Source organism: Cricetulus griseus, chromosome 2, assembly GCF_003668045.3.
Source record: "Cricetulus griseus strain 17A/GY chromosome 2, alternate assembly CriGri-PICRH-1.0, whole genome shotgun sequence".
NCBI classification, from domain to species: Eukaryota; Metazoa; Chordata; class Mammalia; order Rodentia; family Cricetidae; genus Cricetulus; species Cricetulus griseus.
In genome coordinates this window covers 151,047,478-151,058,466 of record NC_048595.1, presented here as the reverse complement: position 1 = coordinate 151,058,466, position 10,989 = coordinate 151,047,478, and the positions used below count along the sequence as shown (strand labels likewise).

The 10,989-nt window shown below is 42.8% G+C and overlaps 1 pseudogene; it reads left to right on the top strand.

Annotated features, from left to right (window-relative positions):
* The first annotated feature begins 2,580 nt into the window (after positions 1–2,580).
* Positions 2,581–3,851, top strand: LOC100755185 (annotated as a pseudogene).
* The last annotated feature ends 7,138 nt before the right edge of the window (positions 3,852–10,989 follow it).

Sequence of the window (10,989 nt, the reverse complement as noted above, 5' to 3'; positions counted from 1 at the left end):
GTACCGTCACTCCAAAACCCATTGTTTCTATTTCTGTGAAGAGACACCATGACCATGGCAACTCTTATAAAGAAAACATTTAATTGGGGTGGCTCACTTACAGGTTCAGAGGTTCAATCCATTGTCATCATGATGGGGAGCATGGCAGCATGCCGGCAGATGTGGTGCTGGAGTAGTAGCTGAGATTCCTACATCTAGCAGGCAACAGGAAGTCAACTGAGACATTGTGTGGTATCATGAGCATGGGAAACCTCAAAGCCTGCCCCCACAGTGACACACTTACTCCACCAAGGCCATATCCACAAAGCCACACCTCCTAATAGTGCCACCCCCTATGAGATAACCGGGTCAATTACATTCAAACTACCTCACCCATGCTTTCCTCAGAGCAAACTCAACAACCAGCTTTGAAACTCTCATTCTGGACTGAGTGTCCCTCTTCTTGATTCTATTCTGGCAGGAGTATAGACACTTTTCTTGCAGTTACTACCATTTGCTGGCAGTAAGCAGATTTTAAAGTGGTTAAGGGGAGAGCCCAGTTTTACCTCTTTTCTTCCCCTCCCAGCCTTTCCTCTTCATAGGTTGGTCTTTGGTTCAATATGAGCTAAAGAAAAACCCTTTGTGCCATCTCTTCTTATGCTAGCTCAGTCCCCAAAGCTATCATTCTGTGGCTGCTGTGAACACCCACCCATTATTTTCTAGTAAGCTGGACAATAATCAAAAAAGGGAAGTTCCATTTGCCACACTTCCTGTGGTATCAGTCTGGTGACTGGCCAAGGGTCAGTTGCCCCACACAGTTTTCTAAATCTTGCTAGCCTTTTTCTCATACATCTTGCTTCCTAATGGCAACTTATCCCAGAGACTCTAAATATAGTTCCAAGAGCTAGTGAGGTTTGCAGACATTCTTGCCTTACCCTGTGGATCTTTTGGGTCCCTGCCATGCAAACCCAAAGCTTTTAAAGCATAAGACAACAGGATCACAGATCATGGTACCTCATCCAGCTGCACCTCCATCATCTCCACCAAACCCTCAAAAGTCTCTCTCTCCTACATCTCTTCTCTGCACTGAGGAGATTTTGGAAGAATGGAGAGGTCTTCCCCCAACACTTAGAGGGCTTCACTGGTTGCCTAGAAACCACAGCATATGTGTTCACTGACTCTGCTTACATAGTCAAGTTAGAGCCTTTTTTACTCAGGTCCAAACTCTTTGCTGATTGTGTTAAAAAAAAAAAAATAGGTACTTGGTCAAAGGAGTGTGTGTGTGTGTCTGCATGTTCTTGTTGTTTGTGACATTTGGACAAAGGTTAACAACCATGTAGACATGATATTGTCAGGATTTTAACTTTTTGTACAATGGCATTTTTCTTTTAAGAGATAGCTGGTTATTCTAATAATATATATATATATATAATGTATAAACATTATAATAGTTCTTTATATGAAGTTGCTCTACTCATATTACTATGTTACCATATAAGCACACATTTACTGTTTTAATCTTCTTAAATTAACCTACAAGGCAATAAATTCATTATGTCACTTTCCAACATGATTTGTTTCTACTAATGCTCCTTTTCCCTCTTCTCTCCCATCCCGAGTGTCCCTCACATTAGTACCCTTCCACCACAGTAAAAGAAAGTTTTTTTTTTCTTTTCATTGTATTTGTGTGTGATGAGGAGCACATATGGGGGTTGGGGGAGGGGTGGAAGGGGAGTTGCTCATGGTGTGTGAATAAGCATTGGAGACCAGAGAACAACCTTGAGTTGTCTTTAAGCATCACCCAATCTTTATTTGGGGGGCATACCTCCTAATAGTGCTACACCCTTTGGGGACCATTTTCTTTCAAACCACCACATTCTACTGCCTGGCCCCCAAAGGCTTATAGACTTATCACAATATAAAAATGCAATCAGTCCAGTGGGGCATTGGTGGCTCACGCTGTTCAGCCCTGCACTCAGGAGGCAGGCAGATCTCTGTGAGTTGGAGGCCAGCATGGTCTACAGAGGGAGTTCCAGGACAACCTCCAAAGCAATACAGAGAAACCCTGTCTCAAAAAAAAAAAAAAAAAAAAGTGATCAGTCCAACTTCAAAAGTCCCCAGAGTCTATAATAGTCTCAAACGTGTTTCAAAGTCCAAAATCTCTTCTGAGATACGAGACAATGTCTTAACTCGCCTGTTAAAAGAAAAAAAAAAATCAATCAAGACTCTCCTGTTCCCAGTATTTATCCCTAGTGCACAGACTTTGGGAGCCCATTCCCTATGGAGGGACACTCTTTCACACACTTTCATTTGGGGCACTAGACACATGCCTCAAATGATGTGACAGACTTTGATGATCTCCATGGAAGGCCTTTCTCTCCCTGGGGAGTGGATGGAAGGTGGAATAGGGAGGTCTGATGGGGGGCATGGGCTGCCGTGAGGGAGAGGGAACTGGGATCGGTATATAAAATGAGATAGTTTTTAATTTAAAAAGTAATAATAATAATAATAATAATAATAATAATAATAATAAAGTCAACTCTTATTTCTCCCTACTTGTTCCTCCTCTGCCACCGCTCGGCAGTTGCTTCGGCCCTGGGGGAGATCATGCACCTGCAGCCTGAGCACTGCGGCAACCAGATTGGCGCCAAATTCTGGGAGGGGATCAGCGAGGAGCATGGCATTGATCCCACCTGTACGTACCACAGAGATAGCGACCTCCAGCTGGAGTGTACCAATGTGTACTACAATAAAGTATGTGCCCGGTGTCATGTTCATGGACTTAGAGCCCGGCACCATGGACTCAGTGCGCTCCGGTCCCTTCATGCCAACCTTCAGACCTAATAACATCGTGTTTAGTCAGAGTGAGGCTGGGAACAACTGGGCCAAGGAGCACTACACAGAAGGCACAGAGCTAGTTGACTGGGTGTTGGACTTGTGAGGAAGGAAGCTGAGAGCTGTGACTGCCTGCAGGGCTTCCAGCTCACCCACTCCCTGGGTGGGAGGACGGGGTCTGGCATGGATACCCTCCTTATCAGCAAGATGCGGGAAGAGTACCCAGATAGAATCATGAAAACCTTCAGTGTGGTACCTTCCCCCAAGTGGTTGAGCCCTACAGTACCATCCTTTCAGTGCACCAGCTTGTTGAAAACACAGATGAGACCTATTGCATTGATAATGAAGCACTCACTGTATGATGTTTCAGAACCCTAAAGCTCACCACACCCACTTATGGTGATCTGAACCATCTAGTGTCCGCCACCATGAGTGGGGTAACCACGTGCCTGCGATCCCCTGGCCAGCTAAATGCTGACCTGAGAAAGCTGGCTGTAAACATGGTGTCCTTCCTTTGCCTGCACTTCTTTATGCCTGGTTTTGCTCCCTTGACCAGCCGTGGCAGCCAGCAGTACCGTGCTCTGACAGTTCCTGAGCTCACCCAGCAGATGTTTGATGCCAAGAACATGATGGTTGCCTGTGATTCCCGCCATGGGCGCTACTTGACAGTGGCTGCATGTCTATGAAGGAGGTGGACAACAGGTGCTTAATGTCCAAAACAAAATCAGCAGCTACTTTGTTGAGAGGGTTCCCAGCAATGTGAGAACAGCTGTCTGTGACATTCCACCTCGGGGCCTAGAAATGTCTGCCACCTTCATTGGCAACAGCACGACCATTCAGGAGCTGTTCAAACACACCTTAGTGCAGTTCACAGCCATGTTCAGAAGCAAGGCCTTCCTGAACTGGGACACGGGTGAGAGCATGGATCAGGTGGAGTTCACCGAGGCTGAGAGCAACATGAATGACCTGGTGTCGAGTATCAGCAATACCAGGACAACAGGGCTGAGGAGTGGCCTAGTGAAATCTTAAGCAGCTAAAGCATAGGAGCAGCCGGAACTCTTTATTCATTCACAGCCTGTCTGCTAGCCTTGTCCACTGTGCATTTGCTGTCCTGTCCTGACATCACTTGTATAGATATCACCATTAAAGCAATCCATAGTGAACAACAATAACATCAACAAAAATCAATCAAAAAGCAGTTCATATACTTCCAACATATAATGGCACAGGATACATATTACCATTCCAAAACGCAGGAAGGGAACATGATGAGGAAATGCTGACCCAAAGCAAGACTGAAAACCAGATGGACAAACTCCAAACTCTGCATCTTCATGTCTGTTGTCAAAATGCTCTCCACATCTCCAATTCCATTCAGCTTTGTTGACTGCAGCACATTTCTTTCTCTTGGGCGGTTACACTCCCTGGGCTGCAACTGGGCTGCACTTTCACCAATAGCTTTCCATAGGCTCTCCTCACGATGTCAAACCTCAGCTTCTTTGCATGACCGCTTTAGTCCTCGGCCTTCAACTGCCACTGAGGCCGCACCAATGGCCTCTCCTGGCCTCTCACAGGGCCCAACCTCAGCTGACCTTCATGACCCCTTCATGCCTTCAAAACCAGTACCACCTGGTTTTGCTGCCAGCATGAGGTCCAATTTTGGCCACCTCTGGAACACAGATTCTCTGTGCTCTCAGAAAACACTTCCCAGAAGATTGCACCTCAGTGATGCTGGTCTCTTCTTAATCATCACTAATTTCTTAGGTCCATCTGACCAGCATCAAGTATCCCAGTAAAGCAAAATTTTGCTTTAGTAGTTCTGGTGTCTTGTTAATCACAGCTGATTCTTCAGCCCCTCCTCACCAGAACCACAGGATCTTAGCTCATTTCTTCTGTCTGTAATTCTAAAGCCAGAACCATGTGGCCAAAGCTGACAACTTCTGCTGCTTGTTGGGGTTGGAACATAGCCCCGTTGTTTAATTACATCTTCACCAGCTTTTTGTCTTTTCTGCCTAATCTTGGCTGTCCTGAAACTTGCTCTGCAGAACAGACTGGCCTTGAACTCACAGAGATCTGCCTGCCTCTCCCTCCTGAGCGTTAGGATTAAAGGCATGCGCCACCATCGCCTGAGGTCACTGCTCTCTTTATTCTGTTTTTTAAACCATTTATTTCCTTGAATAGAGGATTTAGCTCCATTCCATTTTCTGGTGCCCCTTTTCTCCTCAAATACTTTTCCTTGCTCAGCTTTCTTTAGCTTTGCATTATAAAACTTCACTAGACTTAACACTAACATCCACACGGCAGTCTGTACTAGGTTGTTTTGAGATTTCCTCTGCCAAAGGAATTAATCTAAAACAAGGCCACACCTCCTAATAGTGCCACCACCTTTGGGGGTCATTTTCTTTCAAACCCTCACACACATCATTAAATTACTTCCTTCAGAAAGGTGCCACCCCCTAAGTGTTCCAAAAATTTCCTAGATACCACTATTAGTTGGGGACCAAGTGTTCAAGAGTCTAAGGGAGGCCATTTGACATTCCAACCACAGCATTGGTGATATCAGGAGACATAATGAGCCTATGTAGTGAAGCTTGTAAGACATGAAGTTTAATGCAATGTAATTAAGTCATTGAGGACACTGTCTTTCAAGGGGGTTAATGTAGTTCTTTTGGACCTCAGCTAGTCCCCTTGGGTTGTCATGCCCTGGTCTTTCTGGCTTGCCATCTCAGCATGTAACCTCTTGCTCTTACAGACACTCCACATGATGCCCTTCACCATGATATGGTGGTCAGGAAGTGAGCCTCCACTAGAGCTGGCACTATGCTCTCTATACTTCCAGTCTCCAGATATTCAGCCCACGGGATCATGTTATTGCAGTGGGAAATGGACCAATATAAGTGGAGAATGTGCTTCCTTGTATTTAATGAAACTTTGAGTGCTAACTGGTGTGTGAAGGCAATCCTTAAAATTATTACAAAAAGTACAAATATAGTATGACCCAGCACTAGACCAAACTATTTGCTTATATGAACAGCTTTTTATACAATATGAAACAATGAGAAAATCAATGATAAAGTATGCCAGAAAGTAAAGTGCTTTCCAAATGTAAGGAGGCATTTCTGTCTGAATTTCAAGTGGTAATATGCCCACATATTCAAATCAAACCTAAAGCAAAACTTGAGAGTTTAGCCTTAGCTCACAGTTGTAGAGAATTGCAATCATCATAAAAAAGGTATGGTGCTGGCAGGCAAAGTGATGTTAAAAGCAAGGTTTCTGTGATCTGAGTTGACTACATCTTTTTTTTTTTTTTTTTTTTTTTTTTTTTTTGTAGCCCTTGCAGTTGCTGCCTCCCTGTCCTGGGGGAGCTCCCTCGAGGAGGCCCCCTGAAGCCCCTGCCAGCTGTGGACCCAATGTTAAGCATTGTGAAACAGTGCTCTGGGAGTTGTCACAAGTGTTGATTTCCACTCAACTACTTCTTTCATTCTGCCTTCTGAGAACCTTAGAGATCCAATCTACCCTGCATCTAATTCTTTTAGGCAGATCTTTGTGTTTCTCAGTTTCTCAGTTTTAGCTGGTTTGTAAGTCATGTGTCTCAAAGAAGAGAGAGACAGAAAAACAAACCCTGAGGATGGGTACTTCAGACTTTATTAGTTGGTGATAAACCCGGACTGAGGGACCAGCAGCTCCAGGTAGCTGGACATCAAAACAGGGGACTATAGACAGACCAGAGGATGCCTGGCTGGTCGTAGGGCTGCAGTGATTGTATTCAAATTAACTGAGTGTATTTTGTCCTTTTTGGTTTTTTTTTCTGTTTTTTTTTTCAAGAATTACTTGTTAGGTTTGAAAAGTAACATTATGCCCTCACAAACACTAGGAAATCAGAATTTCTGATTTAACATACATCACAGATACATGAATAGTTACACACACACTTATATTTAAAAAGTCCATGTCTACTGGTGGTATAGATAATATTCAAAAAACACTGAGCAAACAAGATTGAAAGGAGAAATCAGGAATGTCTAGGAAATGTATTATTTTGACAAGTTGCCAGTTATAATTGTGTGGTCAGGCCTTCCTTGCCTGCTTTCTCTTGCTCTGTGAAGTCATTCTGTGCAATACATAACCCTAAGAAGAGGAAGCCTGGCAGTACATCCCTATCAACTTTATATAGGAAGTCAACATGACCAACATCAGGAACTTATCTTGAGAACAAATATTTATAAATTCTAAATAATTAGTCCTGATTGATGTCCCATAGCTAGAGAATGGCAGGAAAGAAAGTGACTGTTTGTATTAAGCATTCTGTACTAATACATCAGGACATGTTCTGTAGTTCACAATATTACTTCCTGGAAGATCAGGTTATCCTGAAAGAGCAGAGTTCATTTTGCTAAGCCATATCCTTTTCATGTGTAAGTTGCAGTCAGTGCCTCCTACAATTCTATATACCCTATATGATCTTTACCCAATATTTAGGAAAGGAAAAATTAGCCATGATCTCACTGTTAACATTTTGGTTTATCCTCATCTGGACCTATTTATTTTATATATACATGTGTTTTTTTTTCTTCTTTTCCTTGCTTTTATGTTTACAAAATCATACCGAAAGGCTAGACAAACACAACTGTACATTACTTGTATGCATTCTTTGTATACATGCCATATACATTATATATGATTTAGCAATTCTATATATAAGTAAAACTTATTTGAAATATTTGAGGATATGGACATTCTGATGCCTATTTTCTATTTCTTTTATTCCTTGACTCACCATCCACGGATAACCTTGGTTATATCTGGACCTGATCATCCATTACCCACCTGTGTACACTCAGTGATGTACAAATAGTCAAACTCCAGAACTGTTCTAGTTTTCTTTCTGATGCTGTGATAAACACCATGAACAAAAGCAACTAGGGATATTGGCAGCCATGTCAGAGGAGCTGCAGTCAGCAATGGAGCTTATGGAATATACCTCACCAGATAGCAAAGCTACAATGGGTGCACCCTGGAGAGGCAGAGTATGGGGGAATTGTCTCCAGAGTGCCCCTTGCTTCTGCTGTGCTTTCTCCTGATTGCTGGTGTGACTATTATATGAAAGAGTCCCACTGTATCTAGTATACTGTGATTGTTTCATGGGAAATTTATTTGAAGATGATTTTTATTAGAGCAATATGCTTAGTTGGTTCAGTGATTTAATTGAACTTTCTGAGTCATCCTTAAAGATACTGATGTTTAAGACAGTTAATGAAGATGACTAGGAAATGGTTTATGATGCTCTGCCAGCTGGTTCAATGAGAGATACAAAAGACAGAGATAAGATGAGATGTCATCTCGCTCTTTGTTAGATGTGAGACTTGCCGAAGATGGGAAAAAAGAACAAGGCACGTTCATGTATTATAGACCCATGAACTCTCCCGTGAAAAAAAATAGGCTGATGAAAGAAAGCAATTATGTCCATGAAAGGTGAGGTCTGGGTTCCTTGGTCATGTAGCTTCCAGAATTAACCACAGGTTTTGGTATGTACCTTGAAAAATGAAAAGTTGTGAAAGGAAATTAAATGACCCTGTTGTGTGTAAAGAAAAATAGATGGTTAGTTAGGCCATTTGAGTAAAACTTTGTAGGAATCTGCTACACGAAACTGCTAACAGCTACCTGCCAGTACAACGGAACTGGCCGAAATATAATTGGCTGCTTAAAACTTTGTTAACCAAAAATAAAAGAATCATCACATTGGGGTGAAGATATTATGGTGGGAAAATTAATACAAAGGAAAATGTTTAACTACATGTAACTTGTGATACTAATGTGATTTCTTCCTGTGTAAACATTTTAATTTGATTTTGGAAAATATGTAACCTGTGGTTGTGAGATAATCTTTTCTTGCATAGAAATATTTGTTTTAAGTGCTATAAAAATGGATAAGAGAAAAATAAAGACATAAGAAGAAAAGAAAAAGGAGGAAAATAAAATGAAGAATTAAGCTTTGCCCCTCAGATAAGTCTCCTGTGTGTTTACTAATGTCTCTCTAGTTTCTCTGACCTACGGAAGCTAGATTTCAGTATAGGGGAGAAAGAGGTTTGTTTGGCTTACAAGTTACAGTCCTAGCTGAGACCACGAATGAATGCTTGTTCATCTTGATTTCTTCTACAGCCCAGGGCCACATGCCCAGAAGTGGTACCACCCACAGTAGGCTCTGTCCTTCCATATCAATTATCAATAAAACAACATCAACAAAATCCCCTATACAGACACCTAAAGGCCAGTCTGATGAAGGCAATTAATTCCTCTAGCCTGCCTCTTCCCATATGTCTCTCATTTGTGTCAAGTTGGCAAAAACTCCAAGCACAAAACCAGTGCAAGCACCTTCTCTCCAAGCACCACCCTGTTCATCTCCTTCTACCCTGGACCAGATGCACAGTCCACCTATAATGACTTAGACTGTCATTTTCCACATCTCGTCTCCCCATCCTGACCAGCGTGTCTGCCTGGGTAAACATGGACATTCTGCTGAGACCTGGCCCCCATGTTACAAAACATGCCTGACCAGCCTCACAGAGTCTTCAGCAATGGCAGAATCTCCTAGACTTGCATACCATTCCCAAATCTTCCCTCCTTAACCTCTCTGGCTTCTCTCCATGCCCTCAGCAGATGTCACTTCTTCACGATGGGACCGTGTTGTTGAACTCCTTCATTTCCTTCCATGTCCTGGTAATGGACACACACTCTTCTGAACCCATGCATGCTACCCTGTCCCCTTTCCTAGAGAAGAAACTCCTCTCTTAAGACCCTGTCATCTGCGCAAACATCTTGATTCCTATGAATATAATTTCCCCCTGTGTTTCCTTGGCTCCCTTTTTCCTGGTCCTTCCTCATGACCAGTGGTTCCAAATCCAGTTATGTTTCTGAGTCCTCGGGGAGCTCCCACCAAAGAGCATCAATTAAACCAGAGTTCTGCCGTATGTATTTTTTTTTAAGCTAAGAGCACTGCTTCATGGCCAGGGCTAAGAAGTGTGCATCACCATCTGAATGTTACTCTGAGCTTCACTCGTTGTACAAGGACCCTACCACTTCCTTCCCATCTCCTCCAGTGTGTAAGCAACTCTCTCAGGAACAGCTGTCTACACTCATTGCCTCCTTCCTTGCTACTTCATATCTAGAACAATTCTTATGAATCGTCATAACTACCTCAGTTTTGCTGCCTATTCCATGTTCTGAATTGTGTTCCTAAAATTAAGAGCACTTTATCACTGTTTGTACTTGACCTGACTATGGCATCAAATATTTGTGGAAAGTTTTTGCTCACAAAAGATGGCCTGGTTTCTCCTATGATGTGGGGCAATCTCTCGTTCTGTCCCTACAGATGTTTCTCTACTTCTGGCAGTTTCTCTCATATGTCATTGTCTTCCAAGGCTTCAGTTACCACACCTAGCCTGCAAACAACCGAGTGTACCTAAGGCTGCAATCCTGTAGTGCCAGATGCCTTTCTGAACATCTGTATTTAAAAAAAAAAATTGTGAAGTTTGCTTTTGAACTAAGGGAGAATACCTTGTAAGTGCAAAGGCAAAGAAAGGTAAATGTGCAACACAATGGCAAGCTTTATTTAACTTTCTACTGAACAAACACGGATCCTTTCAAAGGATTGTTCTCAAACACGTTGCTTGAACAGCAACTTGAAGTTTGCTCTTATAACTACACAGTGCCCTCTTCTCCCTCAGAGCCCCTGATAAGAGGCTTTTTCTACCCAATCTGTCTTCTTCAACTAGCAGCTGTCAGCCACCAAGGAAATGTCAGGTGGTACTCAAGTGTGCTAAGTAAAGAGAGGTTTCCATTTCCAGTTTCCCCTATGACACGGGACAGCCATGCCCCAGTAAGATCCACCACTAAACACAGAAGCAAGCACAAAGCATGAAGTCCCAAGAAGCCTCCTCAGGGAGGAGCACAGGATAAGTGTGGGTGCTGAGTACTGGCTGTGGCTAGTGATAGGGGGCAGTGGTGATACTGTGTGCTGATGCATAGATAGAGACTAAGGCACTCAACGTGATGGGTATTGGGTGCAAGAAAAAGACTAGATGTGAATGTGCACAGTCAAAATCTTACTGTTTGGTCCTTAAAATGAGGCATGGGAACTGGGGAAACAAACTGGAATGAAACAATATAGACAGTGAA